The 25134-nt window shown below is 43.9% G+C and overlaps 1 protein-coding gene across 1 annotated transcript in view; it reads left to right on the top strand.

Annotated features, from left to right (window-relative positions):
- The window catches only part of CFAP299 (cilia and flagella associated protein 299), a 2020143-nt gene that overhangs the window by 1139050 nt on the left and 855959 nt on the right, over nt 1-25134 (top strand). The gene's annotated exons all lie outside the window — the stretch shown is intronic.

The raw sequence follows: 25134 nt of genomic DNA, 5'->3' as shown, positions 1-25134 counted from the left end.
TCCCGGCATATCGCAAAAGTGGCCCCGACGTCCTCTTCCACGAGGGTTCCCGTTCAGACGGCTGCAGTGCTCCGTTGCCTTGACCGTCGCCCTGTCTTGGACCCGAGGTGCAGTCCTCAGTACGGCGAAACGTGACGGGTTTCTCCTTGGTGACGTCTTCAGTGCCTCAGTTAAGTATTCAGTGGTTGCTAGTTAAATATTTTGTGAGGATTGCTCCTGTTTGGATAATCCTTTTAGTTCTCAGTTCAGTTCAGTTCTGTAAGATTATCACTGGTTATTCTGGTTACGATAATCATTCTGTTCAGTTCAGGTATCGATACATTTGTCAGTTCTGGTAGGCCTAAGTTCGTGGTTCGAGTGCGCATCTTTTCTGTTTGTGTCTTGTTTGTCTTGTGTTCCGGATTATAAAATGGTAAGTCGGAAAAATTGTATGTTGTCTTGTTTTAGTTGCAACAGTGATTCCCGGTTGGAGGACTCGTGTTTGGTTCCTCCGATTGGAACTCCCCTTTATGATCTATATTGCAAATTTGGTGTGGGCCCTATCTCTTATAATGAGGTATGGATCCGCTACACAGAGAAAGACGGTGTCCTTAGTTGGCCACTACATGGTAGTTTCGAACCTGAAGTTCTCGATAATCTAGAAAGAAGGTTGTTTAAGAAGAAAGCCCGGCCGGCAATGTTTGATTCTTTCCGTTATTGGCGAAAAGAATCTAAACAGAGAGAAATTAAAAAGTTGAAGAAAGAACAGAAAGAGCAAGAGTTGACTTTAGAACAGTCTGCTAGGCAGCTGCAACTCAACGAGTCTGAGAAAGCGATGGAGGTGGCCGATAGAGAGCGTAATTTAGCGATAGACAAGTGCTATCCTGCTTTGCCATCGAGTACGGCTAAGACAGTAGAGGACCCTGAAAAGGATCCCCTGTTGTCTTACTTGTTACGATCACCCCCACCGTATGCACAGGGTGCTACGGCTCCACCTATACCGAATGTTCAATTACCGGTTGCTGGACAACCTGGTGTCCCTGTTCCCGCTCCCCTGAATCTAGTTCCTGTACCTCCTGTGGTCAATATTAATGTTCCTTCGACAACCCCTCTTCTAGGGTTGCCGGCTTCTTTTCCTATGCCTGTGTCACTCACACCTGCCACTTCACAAGCTATTTTGCCTGCTACTCCTACTGTTCCTGATCTATCTATTCCAACTACTACTCTATTCACTGCCTCTGCAAGTATTATGACTCCGCTTTCTGTTCGACGAAGAATCACTGATTCTGTCTCTAATATTCTATCTCCCTTCTATAAAACTCTGATTAAGACTCCTACCTCTGACTCTGTGCAGAGACGTAGTCAGCTTCCCAGTACTGAAGAAAGAGGAATACTAGATTCCACTGCCCTTAGATGGGTTTCGAAAGTTGGAAGATATAATGTACAAAATGTATTAGATACATTTATGCAATGGAACGAACCGACACAACGATATGTGTTCGATGAAATGTGTTTCCTTCTACGTGAGGAATTGGAAGAGGATGACCCTGAATCAAATTTAGGAGAATTAATTAATGTTCAGAAAGAGTTTGCTACAGGTATGATAGTTGGTCAAAATATAAAAGAAGCGATGGAACTAATTTTAAGTTATAGATCCGACTCATCCCTTCTTTCACCGAGAGAGTTAGAGAAACGTAGTACGAAACGAAATCGTCAATATCCAATGAGAGAGGTTCCACCAATTTGGCGCGAAGCTGTGCAAGCTAATGCACCGCTTGGTATTGCAGCCGCTCCGGCCCAATTCCAGAGAGTCTGGATACATATTCCATGGAAACGAGCTGAAGTGTTAGCAGTAAAACAGGCCTTGCCAGATCCGCGTAAAAATCCTGCAGGGTACTACAAAGAGTTGGCTCAAACAGTTGACGCTTGTGTATTGAATCTTGCTGACATAGATCTGCTATTTGGTAACGTAGTACCGCAACCAATTTGGGCTAAAATTCGTAAAGAGAATCATCCAGTTGCCCTTGGTGGTGACTGGGCAGCTATAACTGCAGCGGATGGTCAACAAATAGGTGGTTCCAAACCTGAACCTTTAACTGCTAACTTGCCTGGTAGAATAATCGATTTAATGAAAACCTTAATGCCTGCATTACGCGTTAACTGGGATAAATTGTCCGCATGCAAACAAAAGAAAGACGAAAGCGTCTCCGACTTTTTCACAAGATTCGAAGAGACTTTCGTAGATCATAGTGGTCAGGATATGAGCACAGAAGGGGGCCAGAGATTATTTGTTGATAAATTTGTGCACAATCTGTTACCAGAACTTAGTGGTAAATTAAAGAATTCTGAAAGTGCGTGGGCTGTCTCTACGACTGCGCAAATACTTGCGACTGCTCAGTACTACGAAAATAGGGATAAAGAAGAGAAGGAAAAATCAGATAAAAAGACGAAAGATTTAAAAACTAAAGTACTTTTACAACAAGCTTATCCGCCTCGCATGAATCAAACTAATATGCAGCAAGGGTCATATCAAAGAACGGATTATAATTTTCAAAGGCCACAATACCAATGGAATCAATGTGCTTATTGCAAAAAGGAAGGTCATTACAAAAGTGATTGTCCAGTTCGGGCGCAAAATAATGATGCGGCCGCTCAGAGAGGTCGTGGTAGTTCTATGCAAAACTCTAGAGGTCGAGGACGAGGTGCTATGCCTCCACAGACAAGTGATCGCCCCTCTAATTATTTCGACCAGCGTAATGGACAATCTGCCCAACAGAATAGGTCTCCACAGTATCATGTTGAAGACTATTATGAAGCTAGTGAGGAAGGTCAGCAAAGTGAATACTAGGACAGCCATGGACAAAGAGAGGGAGTAGTATCAGTACCAGTAGATCAGAGTGGGCCTTATGTCGCGGTAGCAACATCAGGTATAGTCGAACCGTTTCTGTTGGATACTGGTGCAGCAAAAAGTTCTATCATACATGCGAAACTCCCTGGCGCACCTTTGTCTGGCTCAACAAACGTTTCAGTAGGTTTTTCGGGCGCCCCTGTTCACAACCCTGTTTCTGGTCCTTTGTCTATTTCTGTTGGACCCCGTCAATTGAAAGCACCCCTGATTTTGACGACAGGTTGTAACGAAAATCTGCTTGGTTTAGACTTGTTAAAACGCCTGTACGCGACATTGTACTGTTCTCCAGCAGGTGTACAGCTTACGTTGGGTAAAAGAATAATCTCCCCGATGTACTTGTCGATGGATGCGCTCCCACCAGAGCTGCGTTCACTCCCTGATACTCTTTGGGCGACTGGTCCTAATGATGTAGGTCTATTGGAAATTCCACCCTATGTAGTAACTTTGAAAGCAAATGTCAAACTTCCACGAATTCCACAATACAGAATCTCTAGTGAAGGTGAGCGTGCGCTCCTACTGATAGTACAAGACCTGATCAAGAAAGATGTTGTAGAAGAGACTAGAGGTAATGTCTGTAATAGTCCTGTACTGCCTATTTTGAAACGAACTGACCCTACAAAGCCTCCAGTATATAGGTTCGTAATTGATCTTAGAGAGGTTAATAAAATTGTGATCCCACAGTTTCCTGTGGTTCCAGACATTACTGCATTGTTAACGTTGATTCCCGCTACAGCAGCATTGTTTTCGGTTGTCGACTTGAAAAATGCCTTTTTCAGCATTCCGATAGCCGAGGAAAGCAGAGATATCTTCGGTTTCTCTCTAGGAGGACGAAGTTTTAGATTTAAACGCGCTCCACAAGGTTATTGTGAAAGCCCATCCATTTACAGTCAAGCATTAAAAAGCCAGTTAGATTCCTTCGTACTTCCTCGTGGTTCTGCTTTAGTACAGTATGTCGATGATCTTCTAGTGGCTGCCGATGACAAGGAAACTTGCAAAACAGCTACGATTTCTTTATTGCATCACTTGTCAGATTTGAATCACAAGGTGTCACCTTCAAAAATGCAATACTGCTGCCAAGAAGTGACCTACCTAGGTCATCTCTTGTCAAAGGAGGGAAGGAAGTTGACCCCAGAGAGAATAAAAGCAATTACACAGATGAACGTTCCTAGCACGCAGAGAGAAGTACGTGCCTTTTTGGGTATTACCTCATATTGTAGGCAATGGATCCCAAATTTTTCTCTTCTAGCAAAACCATTGGTAGCCTTGACTGGGAAAGGTGTCCCGAGTCCGGTACCATGGTCTGCTGAATGTCAGCAGAGTTTTTCTGAGTTACGAAATGCACTGTGTTCAGCACCTGTATTGGGTACACCCGACTACAGTAAGCCATTCACGCTCTATGTCCACGAGAGAGAAGGTTGTGCATTGAGTGTTTTGACGCAGAAATTTGGTGATAAACAACGCCCTTGTGCGTATTTTTCATCAACATTAGATCCAGTAGCTAGAGCATTGCCTAGTTGCTTGAGAGCTACAGCCGCAGCTGCAGCTTCCATTCGACAATCTGCTGGTTTAGTAATGAACAACATGCTAGTAGTCATGGTTCCTCATGCTGTGGATACACTCATGAACCGAACCAAGACGCAACACCTTACCAGTGCTAGATTATCAGGTTATGAACTGACACTGTTAGCTAGTCATATTCAGATCAAAAGATGCAATGTATTGAATCCAGCAACATTGTTGCCGACTAGCGAAGAGTCGAGTGATTCCGAACCACACGACTGTTGTTTCAGAACTGAGGAAGAAACAAAAGGACGAATCGACTTAAAAGACACTCCGTTGTCAGAACCAGATGGCACGTTGTATGTTGACGGGTCTTGCTTCAAATTGGAGAATGGTGATGTGACTGCTGCTTATGCAGTAACGACTTTGAGTACGATTGTGGAGACTGCAAGAGTGAGTCAGAATTCTGCCCAGGCTGCAGAATTGATCGCGCTAACAAGAGCGTGCGTTTTAGCTAAGGGAAAGAGAGTGAACGTGTTCACAGATAGTCAGTACGCGTTCGGCGTGGCCCATAGTTTTGGCCGTTTGTGGAAAGAGAGAGGTTTCATTACGTCCCATGGGACTAAGATTCAACATGGTCAGCTAGTTAATGACTTGTTGGAATCTCTAACCTTACCGACTGAAGTTGCGATTGTGAAATGCAGTGCTCATAAAGCAATCACGGATGATGTTGGTCGTGGGAATGCTTTTGCTGATGAGACTGCAAAACAGACAGCCAGAAATATGATGAGTAGAATGTATGTTGCAACGTCTGCAAGATGGATTTCTGAGTCTGGAATGTGTGAAGACACAGTGGAAAGCGTGAAAGAAATTCAGAAAGAGGCGACTGAGGAGGAAAAACTTGCATGGAAAGAGAGCACGGGTAAATTGGACTCGAGTGGGTGTTGGATTGACTTGTCGGAACAACAGCGTTGGATGTTGCCTGATGCGTATGTGCTTGCAGTAGTGACGATGGCACATGGAACAGCGCACATCAGTTCAAAAGGGATTTGTAAGATGTTGGCTCCGGTCTGGAAGAATGACGGGATTAGTAGGTGTGCAGAGAGAGTGGTGAGGAATTGTATGGTATGCTTGATGCATAATCCTGGCAAGGGAATCCCCACACCTGCAGGTCACTTCGCTCCTCCTTCCTGCCCCTTTGAAGTGATCCAGCTAGACTTCATTCACATGGATCGTTGTAATAACCTGAAATACGTCCTAGTGGTAGTTTGTGCTTTCTCCAGATGGATCGAAGCATACCCACTGAAGGACAATACTGCCTTATCCACTGCCAAAATTCTTCTTAAAGAATACTTCCCCAGATACGGAATGCCACGGATTGTATGGTCAGACAACGGAAGTGAGTTCATAGGGAAAGTTATGCAGAGTGTGTGTGCCGGCCTAGGGATTAGACAGAAATTTCATAGTGCGAATCATCCCCAGTCCGCGGGTTTAGTCGAGGGTTACAATGGCACCCTTAAACTGAAACTCGCTAAGATACAAGCATCCACGGGTTTGTCCTGGCCAGACGCATTGCCTTTGGCTTTGCTATCAACAAGAGCAACTGTACATTCTAGAGTAGGGCTTAGTCCCTACGAAATAGTTTTCGGTCGTCCTGCAAATGTTTGGGGGGTACCTAGACCGAAAGAATTTAAGCAGCTGGAATACCCAATGTTAATTGATTACCTTTTCGACTTGACTGCTAAATTGAGTCTTATTCACCAACAGGTTTTCGATGCATTGCCAAAGCCATCGGAGAGTCCAGGCCATCAGCTGAAACCGGGTGATCAGGTGGTCATCCGAAATTTTGCAAGAACGAAAAATCTTCAGCCCAGATTTATTGGCCCGTTCCAAGTCCTGCTAGCAACGAGAACTGCTATTCGTGTGGCCGGAAGAAGAAATTGGATCCATACGACTCATGCTAAACGTGTGCCTCTGCCACTTCCTTACGACAACTGGGTAAAGAAAGGAATCGGTGCCTCTGAAACGGAACAAATCCCCAGGTTCATACCTTTCAGCGATGCAGAACTGATCACGGATTCACCAAATTCTGACTCTCCTCCTGAAACTGCTCTTTTGAACCCTGAACATTTGTCATCTGTACCAAAAGAACATTTGTCATCTGCGAGCGTGAACATTGCAACGTCAGCTGAAAATACATTGTTTCCAGATCAGACAGCTCCTGCAAAACTGAGATACAACTTACGTTCTCGCAATATGGACAAATAAAGCAGGAAACTGCCTATTTTCAGATTTGAATTTGCTATACATTGCCTCCAGCCAGGAAGTTTGCTAATACTATGTATTGTTTCTTTTTGTTTTAAAATTGCCTTGCCGTCTGGGTAGCCGTAGGGTCGTGGCTGTGTGCCTAGTTGAATCTGCAGGGGTCCGACACAAGGTCGATCTTTCTGTTAGTTCTGGGAACTCCCAGGGCTGATAGAGGCATTTTCATCTACGTACACATCATCAGTGGTCGCGAACGGTCGTAGAAGATGGAGCTTCCTGAGCTACAACGAGAAAATGTAATTTATGTTCGCAGAAATAGACTGAACAGAATACTACACAGCAAATGCTTTCTAATGCAATGTGCAGTTACATTTTTAATTGTTTTAATAACGTTGGTGGGTGGAATCGTCTTTGGTATACATTTGATTTTTATGCCAGTAACTACAGTACCTTCCCTTGATCCTGCTACTTCTACGGTTTCTTCTATGCATTCTTTTCACTCATTTCCTGAACACGAACAAGCTCGACGCTCAGAATTTATTAACAATACATTTGTACAGCTCTTGCATCAACACCAACTGATAGTTAATACTACAGACTGCTGGGTGTGTGGTTTGATACCTCACACTATGGATAAAGGCATTCCCTATCTAGTCTTGCCTTTTAGCTATAATGGATCATTTCAGGCCTTTCAGACCATTTTTTCATATGCCCTTGAGACCTATCCTCCGCGTCCACCACGGTCCACTAAATACAACTCAGCCAACAAAGCTTTAGTCCAGGGAATTATTGATATGATTAAAGACGTCAATAATACTCCATCTTATCCTAGAGATGAATTGCTGGTGTATTTGACTTGGAACTCTACAGAGTACCGCCTTGGTTTGGGAGAAAGCAAGCGTAAAAGCTCCACTTCAGTTTGGGTCGTGCCTCACCGAGGTCAGGTCTGTTTGCAAGGAAATGGGAGAAATCCGAGAGCTCAGCTAGGGAGCAGTGAGTGCGTTGAGACTTACGTATTTCCGTCTGACTCCTCCCCTGCCTTTCTGACTGCTAGGGGTACCTACTTCATTTGTCAGGACAGAGCATATACATGGCTGCCTGCTGACTTTTCAGGTTCATGTTATATTGCTCGATTGTTACCTCCGACATACACTGCTTCTTCAGATTATCACAAAACCAGAGTAGCAAGAGGTGTCTTCAGCAAGGAAGATACCGCTGGTCAAGAAGCTGGAGACTTCTTCAAAGGTTTCCTTCCGTTTTGGGGGCCTATGGCTAATAGTAGAAGTATACGTCAACTAACACGAGTAGTTGAATCTACTATTACAGAAACTGCTGGTGCCCTTAGTAACTTAACAGCTGAGCTTCAAGCGGATCGTCTCATGACGTTGCAGAACCGTATGGTTCTAGACGTAATACTTGCAGACCGAGGTGGGGTATGCAGAATGATCCAATCGAGCTGCTGTGTCTTTATTCCAAATAATGCTCCAACAGTCTATGAAGCAATCTCTAAGCTACATAAGATTTCCGACTCTATACACGTAGATAAGGGAAACTGGTCCTTCATGGAGTGGTTTTGGACTCTGGTATCAGAGTGGGGATGGAAGGTTCTGATGGTCATTGGTGTCATCCTAGTATTTCTGTTCTCGTGCTGTCTTATTATCCAATGTGGTCCCGCTCTGTGTAGCCTCTGTGCTGCAACCTGTTTCAGAAAACCACCTACATTAGGAGAAAAGACACGAGACAGGATGATGATACAACAACATGTCACTGACCTAATGAGCATAGAATTAGACTCTGACTCTGATATAGACTGAGTAATTGCCTATGTAAGGGCAAAAGGAGGGTCTGAGGTTCCGTGACGATTTTACTCGTGTTTATAACATTGTCGGAAATACATAATTTTGGTATCAGTGAACCGCAAATGATCCATTTAGTACATCCTGGTGTTTTCGCTATGCTACGAGCAAGAGCACTCCAGTTACAAACACATTTCTGTTCTACCCGTGGCATCCATTTTAGAACACGGAAGCCATTTTGTATTCCTTGCCCTCACATAGTCAATGGACACGCAATGATCTCTTTTTCATTAAAGGACACGTAGGCTTTAACCGGCAATTCACCTTGCTAGTGACACGTGCACCTTAGGCCAGCAACGCTGTAGCAGCATGACTCGGCAAGAACTGCCTCCCCAGCCTGAGGCCAGTCCTGCTATACTGGTTCTTGTGTTCGTTGGCCTGATCATGATTAGGCGGCCGAAGCTGGTAACCGTGCCCATTTACGACCCACAAACATTTCTTATCCTGTCTTTCTATCTTCTACACCTGGCTCTGCTCCTTTCCTTCTGGGCCTTTATTAGGGGGAGGTAACGAAATTTACGATGAGGCGGTCCGGGTCTTGAATGAAGAATTGACATGGGATTATGATGGACTAGTGGGAACCCCTCATTCGTAATGTTTTGACATCAGATACTGTTGACGATTCCTGTGCAACGCCAAATATTTATTGTTTAAGACACGAATGTTTAGAACTGTGGTAACATGTAAAGAATTTGCCTGAAGCCCAATATTTAGTATATAAGGAGCAATCCTCTTTGTACAAATCGAACAGGCTCCTAGATACTGCCCATGTGTAGTTTCTGTGACTTCTGTGTCCCTGCAGTAATAAACCTTTGGTCTTTGACGCCACCATCGAGAAGCCCGTGTTTCTGTTTGTTTGTGTACCAAGACAGGTTGAACTCCGGGGTCTTCGGGTGTTGTCCCTGACACCTCTGGACGTAATTAAAAAGTCCAGAACTCCAATTCTGACAGTTGGGAGTTGACCCACCTCTTAAGAATATTCGTACCAAAAGAAGGAAGAGAAATAGGACAAAAGTTTGCTAAACTATTAGGATCACGTGAGGAGGTGGTGTTACAAGAGTCGATTTGAAAAGGGGACTTCTCCTTTAGCCAAAAACGTATTGCCAAGAGCTATAATAGCTAGTGCAACTGTGTGAGCCATGAGTTTGGAAATTATTTTGGCAGGACAAGGATCTAATGGAGAGCCTGAGTTAATCTGGTTTATTTGAATAAGAGAGACATCACCAGTCAAATAAATAATCCAGTACCGATTCCACTGTCTGATTCCGAACTGACTTGAGCCCGATCTTGACCGATGTTGCGCTAGAAAACTACTGAAGCACAAATGGTACCATGGTTGGGTGCATCAGCAGATGCTCTGTTATCTTTTTGGCTCAGACTCTAAATCAGGTATACTACGAGAGGGAATTGATGATGGTGAAGATGGGGATGGGGATCTCCCCCCTCATTAAGGTGTTGACAATTTTTGCATGGTCTTATAAGAGGTCAGTGGACTTGATACCACCCCTTGTACACTTTCACAACAAATGGAAGAGAGTGCATCATTTGCAGTAGTATGCTGACAGGCAGCAGAGGTCCTCGAATTGCAGCTACCTTCAGTCAAGACCAAAACTAATGTCCTTTTGGTAATATTTCAGCCTGAGCCCGCCACATCTGAGTTTTTGCTCTCCTTTAACAATACCCTCACTGATACTTTGATAGGCATTTGGTCAAAGCCCTGTTCTTGCCCACGAATGGTCAGGTGGATAGCAATCACAGACCAGCACCTGCCATTCCTGATTTGCTCACTAAGCACCCCACCTGAGTTAGCCTGATGGTTCAGCTTCAACCAGCAACATGAGCTCCAACTCAATTTTTGCAACTCCTCCGGATAGGGAGTCCAAGAGAATTGAAACATTTGGATAACAAATGTTCTCCTAGGCTAGCCTGGCACTGTGATTGTTCAACGTTGCTATGTTACACAAATGCCCTTTGGGACATGGGCAGCAAGATCTTGTCTCAGAAGACCAAAGGGCCTTTCTGGCGCAAACAATTCCAGATGGTAAGTATGAGGAAAGATATTCATTTTATGGTGTGGTTGTGAGACCTCGCCATGGAATAAACTCATCACCTGTACTGAGTCCAGTCAGATTTGTTTGAAAAACCATAGCTCAATCCTGGTTAGCTGTGGCTCTGAGTAGTCAGGCTTTGTCAAAGGAACAAATGTAATGCATTAAGAAGTAACAAAACAGCTGAATAAGACTGAAGCAAGACTCAGTAAAAATAAATCCGACTCTAATTTATAAAACTAGGTTGTATTTTTATCTTTAAATAGACACCGCAATGAAAGAAATCTGCTGGAGGGTTCTGGAGATATGAATTTTCGAAAGAACAATAAATTACTGATTTATCACTTAGACCAACAAATCATTGTGATGGACCGCACTAACTGTAAACTTTATCAAACGTTTATAAAGTTGTAAACTACTACTCAGGCCTGCTTTGGGTGACAAACGTTGGCAGGGAGCAAGCCACAGGGGCCAAAGAGGTTTAGTTGGACAGTTACCATGCAGTCAAAGTAGTTTTCAGTCCAATTCCAAGCTCTATGGGTGAACCACCATGGACTTCAATTGAGTGGTCCTGATTCAAGGAATACAGGATGCTGGAAATGCTAAAGAATACTGCGGATGCTGAGCCAGTGATGGGGGTCTTCCTGGGGCCACCCTTCGGTCCACAAACACAATGGGGTGACTTTGGACACTGGAGTGGATGTTCCTCAAATTCTAGGGGAAGTCCAGCCAAAACACATTTGCCACTGGTCTACCGATCTCCTGTTACTGCAAAACCAGTGGTTCCCTTTAACGGGTGATTACCTCCTTGCTGTGCAACCAGACTGTCCTCTGACAACTCTCCTGGGGTCCAGAACACTCAGGTGCAACTTTTGGGGGCCTGAATTCTGTCTGCCAGGCTGCACTTTGGGGCTTAGTGGTAGTTATGCATTCTTGACTACCAACTCACCAAGGCAGGCTTTTTCAGCTTTTTTGGCCTTGTAGCTGTAACAGAAAGTCAGCCAACCAACTCTTCTATTTAAGGCTTGAATATGACTTTTCCTCCAGCAGAGCCTCACAGGCACAGTCCTGTCTTTGCTAGCCCAAGGAGCAGCAGATGCAGAACAGTCTCTGGTGCAGCCTTTCTTGACTGGGTCCAGGGAATAGTAGATCAGTCCTTCTTCGGTCCTCTCTTTGGTATAGATGTGATCTGATGTCAGGGTGCTAGGGGTGCCACGTTTATGCCCATTACAAGCCCAGGAGGATGGGGTGGCTAACTAGCCAAATGGGATACCAAGGAACACCATGTTAACAGTCTGGTTTTTAGTGAGGTTCTAAGGAGCAAAGACAGTAGCACCTGCAGGAAATACCAGCTGTTAATTAGCATCCTGAACAATTATGGCATTGTGGGAGCCAAACTCCAATAATTCACTGCAAGCTGCGATCTTAATCACCCCAGAAATTACCTTCGGCATTTCAACTGCAACCACCATCTTGCAATAAGATTCATCACACTGCTCGACTTTGAGCCTACAAATCAAGTTAGCAGATCAATAAAATGGTGATTGGAACAACACAATAACTGAGTTCTAGATCAAGGAAAAGCTTAAGGATTTTATTACACATTCTCAAAATAGGCAATACAGAGAAATGCAAAAGTATGCCATAAAGGCTCAGATACAGATTACATAGTTAGAAATCAGAATTATTGTAAATCCCAATAAGTAACAAAATTCACAAGTGGAACGGACAGCATGCCTAGTAGGAAAGGAAATGCACTTATTAAATAGTCCTATAAGGACAAAGAAAAGTCCCTTAATTCTATTTGTCAGATTCACAATTACCACTGATAGCATCTATAAGAGGAAATGGAACAGACTCTGGCGCACCCCAAAATAGGGTTTTTAATGCTCATTTTATGAATACAGATTTAAAATAAACTGCAAATTCCAGGTCATGACTTGTGATAACACATATTGGGCAAATCAGAAAGAATTATAACACTAACCAATTTCTAAGGTAGAGGAAATTAGGTTCCACAGCAATAGAGCAGTCTGGAGATGTACCACGATATGAAACATACACCATGACCTGGCAAACCTGTATCGAAACTTCCACCGGAAGTGTGCTTTAGGTTCACAAAGAAGTTTATTTCAAAATACATGCTCTCTAAGGAAAATAACCAATTGTGTCACAATGTCCTGTGCACCGCAAAAACTCAAGAGAGAAGTCATGCAGGGAGATGATGATTGGGAGGGGTAATGAGCAGGAACAAGATGAGCAGAACACCAAAACAGCATCCATTTTAATAAAATGGTGTCTACAAAAATGTGGCATAACCAAACTATGTTAATAAACACTTCTAAACCTCGAAATAAAACCATTTCAAGTGCAACATTATTTATTAATCAGTTACAACCATATTTATTACAGAAATCATTGGTATTCAAAAATAATTTGCCACCCATAATTAAACATTTAGAAAAATATTAGACAATGAGGGAGAGGGTGATTTGCAGCCGTAGGTGCCCTGCAGGTGGGGCAATAAAGATGCTAGCACCCTCTCCCTTCCTCTTGTGCAGTGAATTGAATTCACAAGAGGACAAATAACTTCTTTTGATCAGAAGCAGTTTTGCTTTCTCTCTGTGCTAGTCCCTCTACTTCCTTGCCAAAGTGGAAATGTATTACAGTATAAAAAAAATAATGATGCCAGTTTTTTAAAAATAATTTATCCTGTTTAGGTCTCGCCTGGCGAAAGCAGCGCATGCGCTGTTCTCGCCATGCGAGGTCCTTTTGCGATTGATTCAGCCAAAGCTGAAAGCACCCACGTTCAGATGGACAAAAATGGAAGCTCTCGTCATTCACAATGTTAAACATGCACGCGTATGGACAGAAAAATGCACGCGCATGTGGACAGTCCGACGCTATCTTTGTTTACATTAATGAGCGTCGGGAGGTGCGCGCGCATTTTTTGTCCATATGCTTGCCTGGTGGCGTGCTTGCACTTACGCTCCCTCCCCTCTTACCCCCACCCTATACTACGCGACATTAGTATTGAACTGAGTTTTATTCGCCTCCAAAGTATAATAAATGGTGTAATAGAGCAGCATGTGGGCAGGAAACGGCATGAGGATCTAGGCAGCAGGCCTACAAAGATATTTACAGAAATCACATTAACCTACCGACCTATCCTATATCCGTGGTTGGAACCCAGGGCCAGCACTGTGCGCATAAGTCATCAAATGAGGCTTCACGAAAACTCTGAAATACATTTACTATCTTACCGAGGCTAACAATGTTTCGCAGAGTGGTAACAGCAAGCGCATGAACCCTCTGAGCTACCTTTCCTGCTACAACCCACCCAGGAGAGCACCCCCATCATCAGCTGAAGAGGTGTTAATAAATGAGGCTTAAAGAAAACACTGAAGTCAATTCAGTTTTATATGTCTTTATTTCGAGTATTTCATCATAAAAGACAACAATAAAATACATACACAATTCAACATTAAAAGGACAATTCATTGAGAATACAATTCATGACACAATAAAACTAGATTAAATAAGTTCAAAAAGACGTACCCGAAAATCAATTAAGATTAGACCATCATTCAAGAATAAAAGGTAGTAGAATAAAACCCTTCATCAAATTATTTGATTACCAAGTAGGTGCCTGGCTCTAATAATCCATGCCCATCCTAAAAATTTGGCCACGCCTATGGACACACACTCTGAGGTATTAGATCTTAAAGCTCCAAGAGCTTCCTCACACGCCCGTAGATTAATCCTCCTGCAAATGGGCTTAAGCCATCTGCGACGAGGTGCGGAATAGACTGGACAGACAAAGAAGAGATGACCAATGGATTCCCTTTGCCCGCTACACCAGGGGCAGGACTCAGTTGATTGGCTACGCCATTTGTTAGTAAACTCCCTTACTGGTAATGCTCCAACTCTGAACTGGTGGTAAAGTTTTCTGTCTAAGCTTTTGGTAATGTTCTCCCAATAAGGTTCAGTATGGGAGTGAACCTTGTGGAGCAAGAAAAGACCTGTCAAGTTTGTATACTGTGATAGCAAGACATGTTCTTCTTTTACAGTAGCCCAATATAATAGTTTAAAGTCTTTTTTCGACGGGAACGCATGGTTTCCCGGATCTGACCACTGCAAGTTCAGGCCCATGTTATGTAGGATAGACTTCACATCTCGAAACCAAGGTAGGTTTCCTGACCCTATGATCGATCTCACATCCAGAATTTCATTGGCAAACAGAGACAGATCTGGGGTGGACCAGATGCGTCTCCACAGAACTACCATCCTGTATCGTTTTAGGTCTCTGATAGAGTCGCAACCCATATCTAACAGGAGGGGAAGAGTAGGTGTTGATTGCGGAAGACCAACCAAGCTGCGTAAAAACTTGTTTTGAATTTTAACCAAAGGTGCCAGATCCAAAGTACCCCATAATTCCGCTCCATAAAGGATAGCCAAGCTTATTTTGGCATTATAGATTTTTAATGCAGGCAAACTCCTTTTGGTTTGGGAGCATCGTTGCTCTTTTACTAGACACCCCGTTAAACGAGCAAATTTTAGACAAAGGGCCTCTATCTGCTCCTTCCAACGTAGCCTGTAGTCTATGACCACCCCTAAGTAGGTCATAACCCCTCCCTGTTCTAGAATAGTGCCATTCATGCTGACTTGGCTCCATAATGGTTTATTCTTCGTTAGGACCATGAATTTAGTTTTAGGTACATTGATCTCAAGGTCGTTAATTTTGCAGAACTCTACGAATTTATTTATTGCGGTCTGCAGCCCCACTTGGGTTTTTGCCAAGATCAGCGTGTCATCGGCAAAAATAAGAAGGGGAAACTTTGTCCCACCCAAAACTGGTGCGTCTGTCGGGGTATCTGCTAAAAACTGCACTACCTGATTTTGTAAATAGTAAAAACAAGGTTGGTGCCAGGACACAACCCTGCCTTACACCACGAGTCACTGGGAAGGGCTCAGTCACCTGGCCCTGTCTGCCCCATCCTACTCTGGCAAAATTGTCATCATGGAGCCTAACGGTTAACTCCAGAAGTTCTGGTGGCATTCCCATTTTACTCAGATTAGCCCACATCTTCTCTCTAGGGACCAAATCGAACTCGGATTTGAGGTCCACGAATGCTGCATAAATGGTGCCCCCTCCTAAAAACACAGTCTTCCAATATATCAGAGTAAATCTGAGCACTTGGTCAACTGTGCTTGTGCTAGACCTAAAGCCAGCTTGCATCGGGGATAAAATATTTTCCTCACTCATCCACGCCTGGATTTTACCCAAAAGCATTCTAGCTATAACTTTCTGCAGGGCGTCTATAAGACTTATGGGACGATAGTTCCCTGGGAGAGACTGATCTCCTTTTTTAAAAACAGGAAGGATTTCGGCCCCTTTCCATGAATGTGGAACCCTGGCTCCATTGGCAATGGCATTGGCTAATGTCGTTATATATGGTACCCAATTAACCAGATCATGTTTGAAAAGATCGGCTGGGACGCCATCCATGCCGGGGGCTTTACCGGCTTGGACCAGACTTAGCGCCTTCACAGCCTCATTATTATCAAACACCAGGGGCACACTAATAATTTTAGGTATAGACAACGAGCCTCTCTCCACTGAGTCTTTTGCCCCCATCACCAGGCCACAGAACTGGGATGAGTAATGCGCTACCCAGTCCTCGGCAGAAACATGATTTACTGGGGTTTGCGAGTCCCTAGGCCCGCCCCATTTCACAACCTGCCAAAATTTGATCTGGTTGGAAGACAAACTGGCCTCATAAAGTTCCAACCAGCGACGGTCGTCCCATGACTGCTTCGCATTCTTTAAAGCCCTCTTATAGTTTGCCCTTTCCGCTTGAATGACTGATGATACCCTAGTTTTGATGGCATCAATCAGGGAGCTATGTGCCTGGCGACAAGTTTTATCGTACCATTTAATGCTAGGAGGACCACCACCAATTTTCACGGGTTTCCCTGGCTTTGTAAAAAGGGTTCTTAATTTATCAAACAGAAGCTCATGTATTGAGCTAATCTGCTCGAATGGCCCTGAGTCACCAATCACTGATCTAGCCTTTGTTACTGCTGATGACACTTCTTGGGAGATTTTATCAAGGGTAGCCGGGTCATCCAACACCCTACACCAACGGACCCTACAACAATCATTTGTGAGGGTGGCCTCTGCAGTGATACAATTAGTTGCGTTTGTTCTAGCCAATCCTCCGTCGACTTTCAGATTTATTACCAGGGGATTATGGTCACTCTCAGGCCTCACTAAAATTTCCATATCCCCTAATAGTGACCAGTACTCTAGTTTGATTAAAAAATAATCAATTCGGCTTGAACTTAGTCCATTGTCAAAAGTGACCTTACCACCCCTATCTGAGTTTGCTCTTCCGTTTGCTGCTCTTAATCCCCACTCCAAGCACAAACCCAGCCACTGTAGAGCAGCCTCGGTAACCTTTTTTAACGGGGATTATGACAAGGTTTGGGACATTACATAGTTGGTCGACCTCTCCATAACAGTCATCTCCCAAACTGGGCAGGGGTTCAAACGTACAGTTTAAATCCCCTGCCACGGTTAAACACTGAAGTACCTTTACTATCTTATTGAGACAGACACTCGAGACCAAGGTTTCGCAGAGCGCTAACAGCAAGAGCACAAACACACTGAGCTACCTTTCCGGCTACAGCCCACCCAGGAGAGCGCCCCCCTCATCAGCTGAACAAAAGGGGATTCAACAAGAGCTGTCACACCCTTCCCGTGAGGATTGCTGGGATCCGAGGGCATGCGAGGACTGCAAGATGGTGAAGCCCAGTAGAAAAGGCAAGGTCACCCTGGGTGGGGGAGGGTGGTGGCTGACAGCAGGCATGGGGATTAAACCAGCGGGGCTTTTCCTCTCACCTGTACGAAGAAGAGGAGAGCGTTGCCACGGGGGGAGGTGATGATGGGTCTTCCCTGCCCTTCGGATCCACTAGCTTGCTGTCGATCCCATACATGCCAACATTTTAGGACAGGGACGTGGGCGATTTAAAATAAAAAATCGGGATAATGAAAATTCCCCATTGACTTCCATTGTAGAAAATGGAATTTCAGGCGGGAGACAGACAAAATAAAGTCATTTTTGGCTTGGAAAATCGCCTGATTCGGATCTATGGCATGTATGCGATCTGTTGTGTGGAACCTGCAAAGGAAAAAGCACGGTTGAGCAGTACGCAGAGCCTCCCACTTGCCCCCTCTCCCCCCCTCCTCCCCGCATTCTGAAAGCTCCCTGGGGCTTAGACCTGTGAACACAAACACAAGATCCATCTGAACATACTCTTCTACCAAAAGACACAACAACATGCATTTACAGGTTAAACCCCCTGAACATTCCCAGTGCCGCCTGCCCTGGCTGATTCTCTGCACAGAGTTGAATTGGAGTGGATCGTTGCCAGCCCACCTGATTATACATTTCAGGCCGAAGATAAAATAATTAATTTCATGGAGAAATGACAGAATTTCGCATGAGAGGTATAATGATTCATTTTACTTTCACATAAAAAAAAAAGGCGATGGGAACCCGGTGCAAATCGCAACGTTTCTCGACTTTGCCAGTTTTTGAAGCGCTATACAAATACAATACAGTCAGTCAATCAATCAATCAATCAATCAAGCATTTATATAGCGCGCTACTCACCCGTAGGGTCTCAAGGCACTGGGGGAAGGGGGTCTGCTACCGCTCGAACAGCCAGGTCTTGAGTTGCTTCCTGAAGGAGAGGTGGTCTTGGGTCAGGCGGAGGTGGATGGAGCTGTCTGCCAGGCACACAATCGTATAATTCCAGTGGGCAGGAATATAGGATGCAATTGTGCAGACATTGTGTGCTTCCACTGACACACTACACAAATGTGACCTATAGAAGGAAAGAAACCTGTTATAAAAGACAAACATTTGTTTATGGAGTTAGGAGGAGGCGCATGAGTAACAATAGAAAATGCATTAATGAAAGTTGCCCTGAGTGCGTGCCACCAACCCGGTTCCTTGTTTGTGGAGGGACAGTAGATAAACCTAAGCTTGCTGGCGTTCTCTTTCTAGAGTAAATAAAGGGAAATGCAAAGTTAGGCTGTATGGGAGTAGTAAAGTCTGCAGTAGGCGCGGTTAGCGAGTAAGCAAGCTAAGCCTGGTTGTGTTTTTACTCCTTAAAATGGGATCTTTCTGAATACATGGCAAACGAAGGCCAGAGAGACTGAATGAGAGGGAGAGAGATAGAGTGGTTGAAGACCAGCTGTGCAACCTCAGATTTTTAGCCCCTATCGCAGAAACACAAACTAGGCCGTTTGCTTTGAGGAGTTGGAGTAACAAGGGGGCTTGTTGGGCCGCCGAGCCCGCGAGGTCTGCCTCCCGGGCAGTTTGGGAGGGGGAGGGACGGCCAGCACCGGCAAATTTTTGGTTAAATTTTGTGGGCTGCTTGGGAGATAGCCCAAAAGTAGCCTAAGCCAGCTTTTAGCCCAAAGGCTATATGTTTACGTTCCTCCCTCTCCCAGCCACCATTTTAGATTTGGTGACCTGGTGGCTGGGAGGGTAGCTGTAGGCAGGCTTTGACCGCCCACCCACCCTTAAGCTGGGGTTTTTTAGGGGCGGGTTTCCAAACATTCCTTATTATAAGAGCCGTTTTTGTTGGGAACAGGTGCATAGGGTTACGATGGTTGTATGTTATGCTGTCGCTTGAAACAAGTGCTGCAGGGTTGTTCTAAAGTTGGCCAGATTGGCAGAAGTTTGGAGTTACATTTTGGGAAGTTTGGGGGCAGGGCCAGGGAAAGGTTAGGCAGGTAGGATAAGTTTACATAGAGGTTAGGTAGCTACAGTTGCAGAAGGACAGATAGGGTTATAGGTTTATTAGAGGGCAGGAGTTTGGAACTGCAATATGGTGGAATACGATTGCTATGGAATGTTATGTAATGTTATGTTGTCAGCAGGGTGGGCGATTGTTATGTGGGGATTGTAGGGGTGGGAGTGGGAAGTATGGAGGAGCAGTTATTTATGTATAGTGAAGTTTTAGTTTGTAAGGCAATGGCCTTGGTTGGACTTTGTGATATGCACCTGTTTTCAATAAAGCAGCTTTTTTCACACACAAAAATGGGTCTCTGTGTTGGCTGTCCCCCTCCCTCCCAAGGAGTTATTCTGAATGTTTGCAAAACCCTGTCAATTTAAGGACACAATAATGCATATTAGTGGCGTATGATCGATATTTTCCCCATTAATTCAGCATTATGCTACTCTTCTGCAGTTAACACTCAGCAGGCAGCTGCAATAAGTACTAGAATGGCGGCGCTGTCTGCTGCCATAGCAGCAGACGCTGCAGAAGAGTGGTTTCCATGAAGATGAGGCTGAGAAGCAAACAATGGAAAACATGTTGAACTGAATGCCTGCCTAAAAACATCTCTTCCTAAAACATAGCTGACAGGAAGCTGTCCTGGGCTTTCTGGAAGCATCTGTGACATCATTGTCTCTGAGGAAACGCGCGAGCTCTCACCTCCTGCCACTTCATATAAACTGGCCTAATGGCGGCCGTGTTTGCCGCGCTCTAGGGTCAGGGTTCAGCTCTGGTTGTGCCTCGGAAGATGAGGTGCTACCTTGGCGCTGGTTCCAGAAGCTTCCCTCAAACAACACCATTGGGTTCTTGGGCTAGTCCTCTCGACCCCTCTGGTCTAGTTCTCGACCTGCCTGTCACTGTCCTTAACAGGCATGTTGCCACTGTTCCCTAGAGACACATACCGGCCACTTGTTCACATTTTAAGTTCCTGCTAAGGTCCGAACATGATACTTAATAGAACTTTAAAGAAAATCACGTTTTCATTAGTATCTTGGCCTTTCTGTTTTTAATAATAAGTTGGACTACTGGTTTTATGGTATTTCTTTTTTTTACTTTTCTGTCTGTATTTATCCATATTTATTATTTGCTAATTTTGTCTGTATTCATCCATATTTGTTTTTTGGTTTTATGAAAAAATGGATCTTAAGCTAGTATATTTCCACATGTATTTAACCAATAAGTTGCCATTCAAACTTAAATGCCTGAAACATTTTAAGGACATGAAAACCCACAGATGATAAATTAATGCACTTATATGTAAACATACGCATATCAGTATCAACCGTGTGCATGTCTACCGCTATATAAGCATCTTTACTAAAAGTCCTGTTTTTAACACCCTTGCCTGTCAACCTGCACAGCTATTTTCTTGGCAGCTATGACTGACCACATATAGATTTACTCAAAAAAACAACCTACTTTCCGTTTTTATCTACATTTGTATATACACACAGGCAGTGAAATAGGTGTCTGTCTGTATTTATCTGTAAAAAAAATCTGTAAAAGCGGAAAACAGGGAGCCTTAATTATAAGTTAACTATGGAACACATGTTAAAGTGCTTTCTTGCTCATAATTACTGTTTTAAGCATGTAATGATAAGAAGGAAAATGTCTAGAAGGTTTTCTTTGTTTTTTTTTTAACCTGTTAGGACATCAAAATACCGGTCAAGCCGGTAAAAACCGGCCAGGTGGCAACCATAAAGACAAGCAAGGCCTACACTAACGTTTGTGGGCGCCTCTTCATTTTTGTCGCCAAGAGTATTTTTGTGCCCTCGTCTAGAGACTGAAAATTCGCTTACATTGAAGTTCAGGCGGAAACACAGGGCCAGGGGCTGCATTCTTTGGAATCCTCTTTGTTTTATCACCACAGAGCAGCCCACATAGATTAGTATTCCTGCACCTGAATAAATAGTGCGCAGTTCTTCGCCCACAGAGGTCGATGCACGTGTCGTACGAGGAGGGCGGACGAGAGCATTCTTCGTCTCTCTCCCGTGCAGCTTTCGCTACATGGCACCCGTGCCATCTGACCGGATGCCGAGGAACGTGTGTTTCTGATTCTTATCTTGAAAGGGCCAGCTGCTGGACACCAGTAGTTTTTATGCACATTCATATGGACGTGCAGAGCAGAAACACTGTCTCACGTTTACAACTACCAGCAGCGTTTTCAAAGGGGAAGGCCTGCCAAATTCTTCACATATTTCAGTTTGTTTGTAATGCGTTGTAGCAGGTGTAAAGCGTGGCTGCCAGCTTCTGTGGGCCGCTGAGGAGTGAATTATGACTTGCCGACAAAATGGTATTCAATTGATATTTTAGGATGCAAAGTTGTAGCAACACCTGGGCCCCGTTCAAAGTGTGCATGATGAAAGAGGCAGCAGGAATCACTTAATGTGCTAGAACACATCTCACAAGGATGGAATTTGTGATCGCGGGTGTCCCGCTGCGCTATCGATGGGCAGAAATCAGCAAGTAGCTCAGTTGTAAGTGATGTTTGCTGCTTTCTTTCCAGAGCCAGTCGTGCATTACTAAGGGGACATGTAGATAGACATGATTGGAGGACATTTGAGGAAATACCCTGGCAGATATAATTGGGGTGCAACCTCTGCTATGGAAGAGAGAATACTAAAAATATGTAGCTTTTCACTCTTCCAGCCATCCATCCTGCACCTATCCATCCTTCTACCTTTCCGTCCAACCGTTCAATCATCCCTCTACCCTTTAAAACATCCATCCTTCCATACCCTTCCGCTCACCCATCCTTGCCATCATCCATCGTTCACTCTCTTTTTCTTTTTGCCCATCCTTATTTCCACCATTTCTTCCTTTATTTCGCCATTCATCTTTTTTACTTACACGCTTCCTTTCACCCTTTTCTACTTTCACCCTTCTTTCCCCCTTTTCCTTTCATCCTTTTTTCCAATCACTGTTCATTCCGTTTTCCCTTTATTTCTCCCCATAATTCTTTCTTTTTCTTCCACTTACTTTTTCTTTCTACTTTACCTATCCTATCAGGTATTTCAATTCCTGCTCTCCTGCTCTCTTCATCATGTCTTGTCTATTTTATTAATTCATTCTTTCTAAGCCTCCACCTCTCAGCTCTGTCTTGGTATTCGTTACCAGTGTTATGTATGAAATCCTGTCTGTATACAGAAAATGCTTATTAAAAAGCACTAGTCAATGTGTGACCCAGCTTGGCAGGCCCTCGGGCCAATTCGCAATACCCGCTTTGGCTGCTAGTTTGGGGTTTTCACAACACCTCCGAACCCCAGCAGACTTTGATGCACTTGTGAATTATTTTAGGTGCTGTGTGAAAGCATTTTCATCCGGATGTATGACGTTACAACGCATACTTTTACAACGCATACCATTACAACACATTTTTTACAACGCAAAATCCTTTGCAACGCATTCCATTACAACGCATACTACCTTTACAACGCATACCATTACAACGTAGGGGTAAAAATTACTATTCTAACTCCAGGGGGTGCAACAGTAGGGTAAGTTTTGGATAGTGTAAGGGTACTATGCGTTGTGATGGTATGCGTTGTAATGGTATGCGTAGTAATGACTGCGTTGTAATGACATGCGTTGTGATGGTATGCATTGTTATGGTATGCGTTATAATGACTGCTTTGTAATGGCATGCAATGTAATGGACCTTGCGTTGTAAAAGTTTTGTTGTAGTGGTAGAGCGTTGTAAAAGTTGCGTTGTAAAGGTTGTTTCCCTTTTCATGTGCACCCACAAATTAAAAAAATAATAATACTGAAAGAAAGGAGATTAGCAGAGCTCGAATCCAACTGATCCATCTCAGTAACTCTCAGAGTCAGTCTCATAAATAGCATCGCAGTAGCTTCCTCCTCAAGACAGAAGTCAGTATTGCAGTAGTGTAGTGATACTACAATAGTAGGTGTATCTCATCAATGACAACCGTTTGTTGGCACTTCTATGGGAAGACTTTGTGGCCATACGCTGTGGAGAGGACCCTTGTGACAATGTGAGCAGAGGTCTGGCTCCATGGGGAAGCTTGGTGCTCACACAGCAAATGGGGAGACGTACGTGAACATGGCTCCTCCACCCTGGGAAAAGTCTGGTATGCAGGGAGTCGCTGGATTTCCCAGTGATTGCCAAAAGAAGCAGTTATGTAGCAGTTGTGGAGCTAGTGGGAGATTTTGGTTGCTCAGGCTACCACATGTTCCAGTGGCTCAACACTCATGCTGTCTTCATCTGCCCTCCTGGTACTTCTGCTTGAGCATGAGTACATGGAGCCAATACATGCATGACATTGATGACAAAAGGTCATCCTACAAGAAACCTTCTGTGATCAGTAAAAAGATATTTCAGACTCTATGGGCCAGATGTATCAAAGGGTTTTACCCATTCTGTGTCTATGGGAAAATGTGTTCATACACATGGCCCTATATACCATAACTACGATTATACCTGAAAGACCTGTACAAGTCAAACTGGTCTACCCCAGGTGAAGATTAAATGAGTGCCCACACCAATGGTTTCAGTGCCCTTAAACAACACATTAGGATACAATTCACGCTACCCCATTAATGTAAAGAAGGAAAGCTTCAGAGCCAACAGTCCTGTGGTATTCATCTGCACGCAATCTATTTAAAACAACTGCCCACAGCAGGAAAAACTATGGTGCCAAACAACAAGCGATCTGCTATGCAACTTAGGTGAAATGAAGAAACGCAGGAACCCAAACTGGTTCACTAAGCAACCATCTACAAAATCTGTTTGAATTTTTAACTACACATTTAGAACCCAAATAACCTTTACGTTACCGCCTCACTTTGAGAAAGTGGATTATTAGTTGAGGTGGATGGTAGTTTACCAAAAATAATAAAGTCACTATTCTTGTTAGGTTAGGTAAACGCTTCAGCAATTTAAACCTGAGCTCAACTCTTGATAGCTATGGAAAAGAGCAGTCAGGGTTATCTTAACAAAATGCGTGAAGCATTTAAAAGTAGCAAAATAGTTAAAAAGTGGAAACACATCATAATAAAAATCCCACCCAAATTGATAAAAAGATAATATGTTAATGAACAAAATGACACCAAAATGACAAAAATCCAGTAAGCAGAATTGGAGAAATTCATTTTTTAAGGAAGTTTTAGGTAAAAATAGTGCCAAAAAGCTTTAATCACCACCCACAGTCATCTGGTTGCACTTGACTAGTGCCTAAGCATGAGTTAAAGCCAGCCACAATGGAGCCTGAGGATACAGAGTCCAGGTTCACCGTGGTAAGAAGTTTTACCTTCTGTCTTAGTCTCTAAAATGGAAGTAAAAACACATCAGAGAGTGAAGGAATGAGGCTGTGGCCGAGACAGGTTCCATGAGGCCAGATAGCCAACGGACAAAGCCTCGGAGAAGCCTTTGACTTTTGGTTCAAAAGCTGTGAATGGGAGAAATTCAAAGTTCACACGCAAGGAAGTCCCTCATCAACTTTTGGCGCCTTCACCTGGTGAAGATTACTACCTTCGTTCTTAGTCACTTTTTAGAGCTTGCATTTCTCCAGTGGGGCAATGCTGCAAGTTGTAGCCAAACAGGGCACCACAAGGCTGGACATATTTTGCACAACATCCTGCTCAAACAGATTTTCTGCTGCGGAAGATCTCATAGTGAGAGCAATCTGAATCTTTGGCCAAGCGGCAACACATCTTCGTCAGATTGACTGTGCAGGTTTGTCCTGTTTTCTGTTGGTTCTCCAGA

The sequence above is a fragment of the Lissotriton helveticus genome, chromosome 2_1 (assembly GCF_964261635.1).
Source record: "Lissotriton helveticus chromosome 2_1, aLisHel1.1, whole genome shotgun sequence".
In the NCBI taxonomy this organism is placed as follows: domain Eukaryota; kingdom Metazoa; phylum Chordata; class Amphibia; order Caudata; family Salamandridae; genus Lissotriton; species Lissotriton helveticus.
This window is presented reverse-complemented; position numbering and strand designations above follow the sequence as displayed.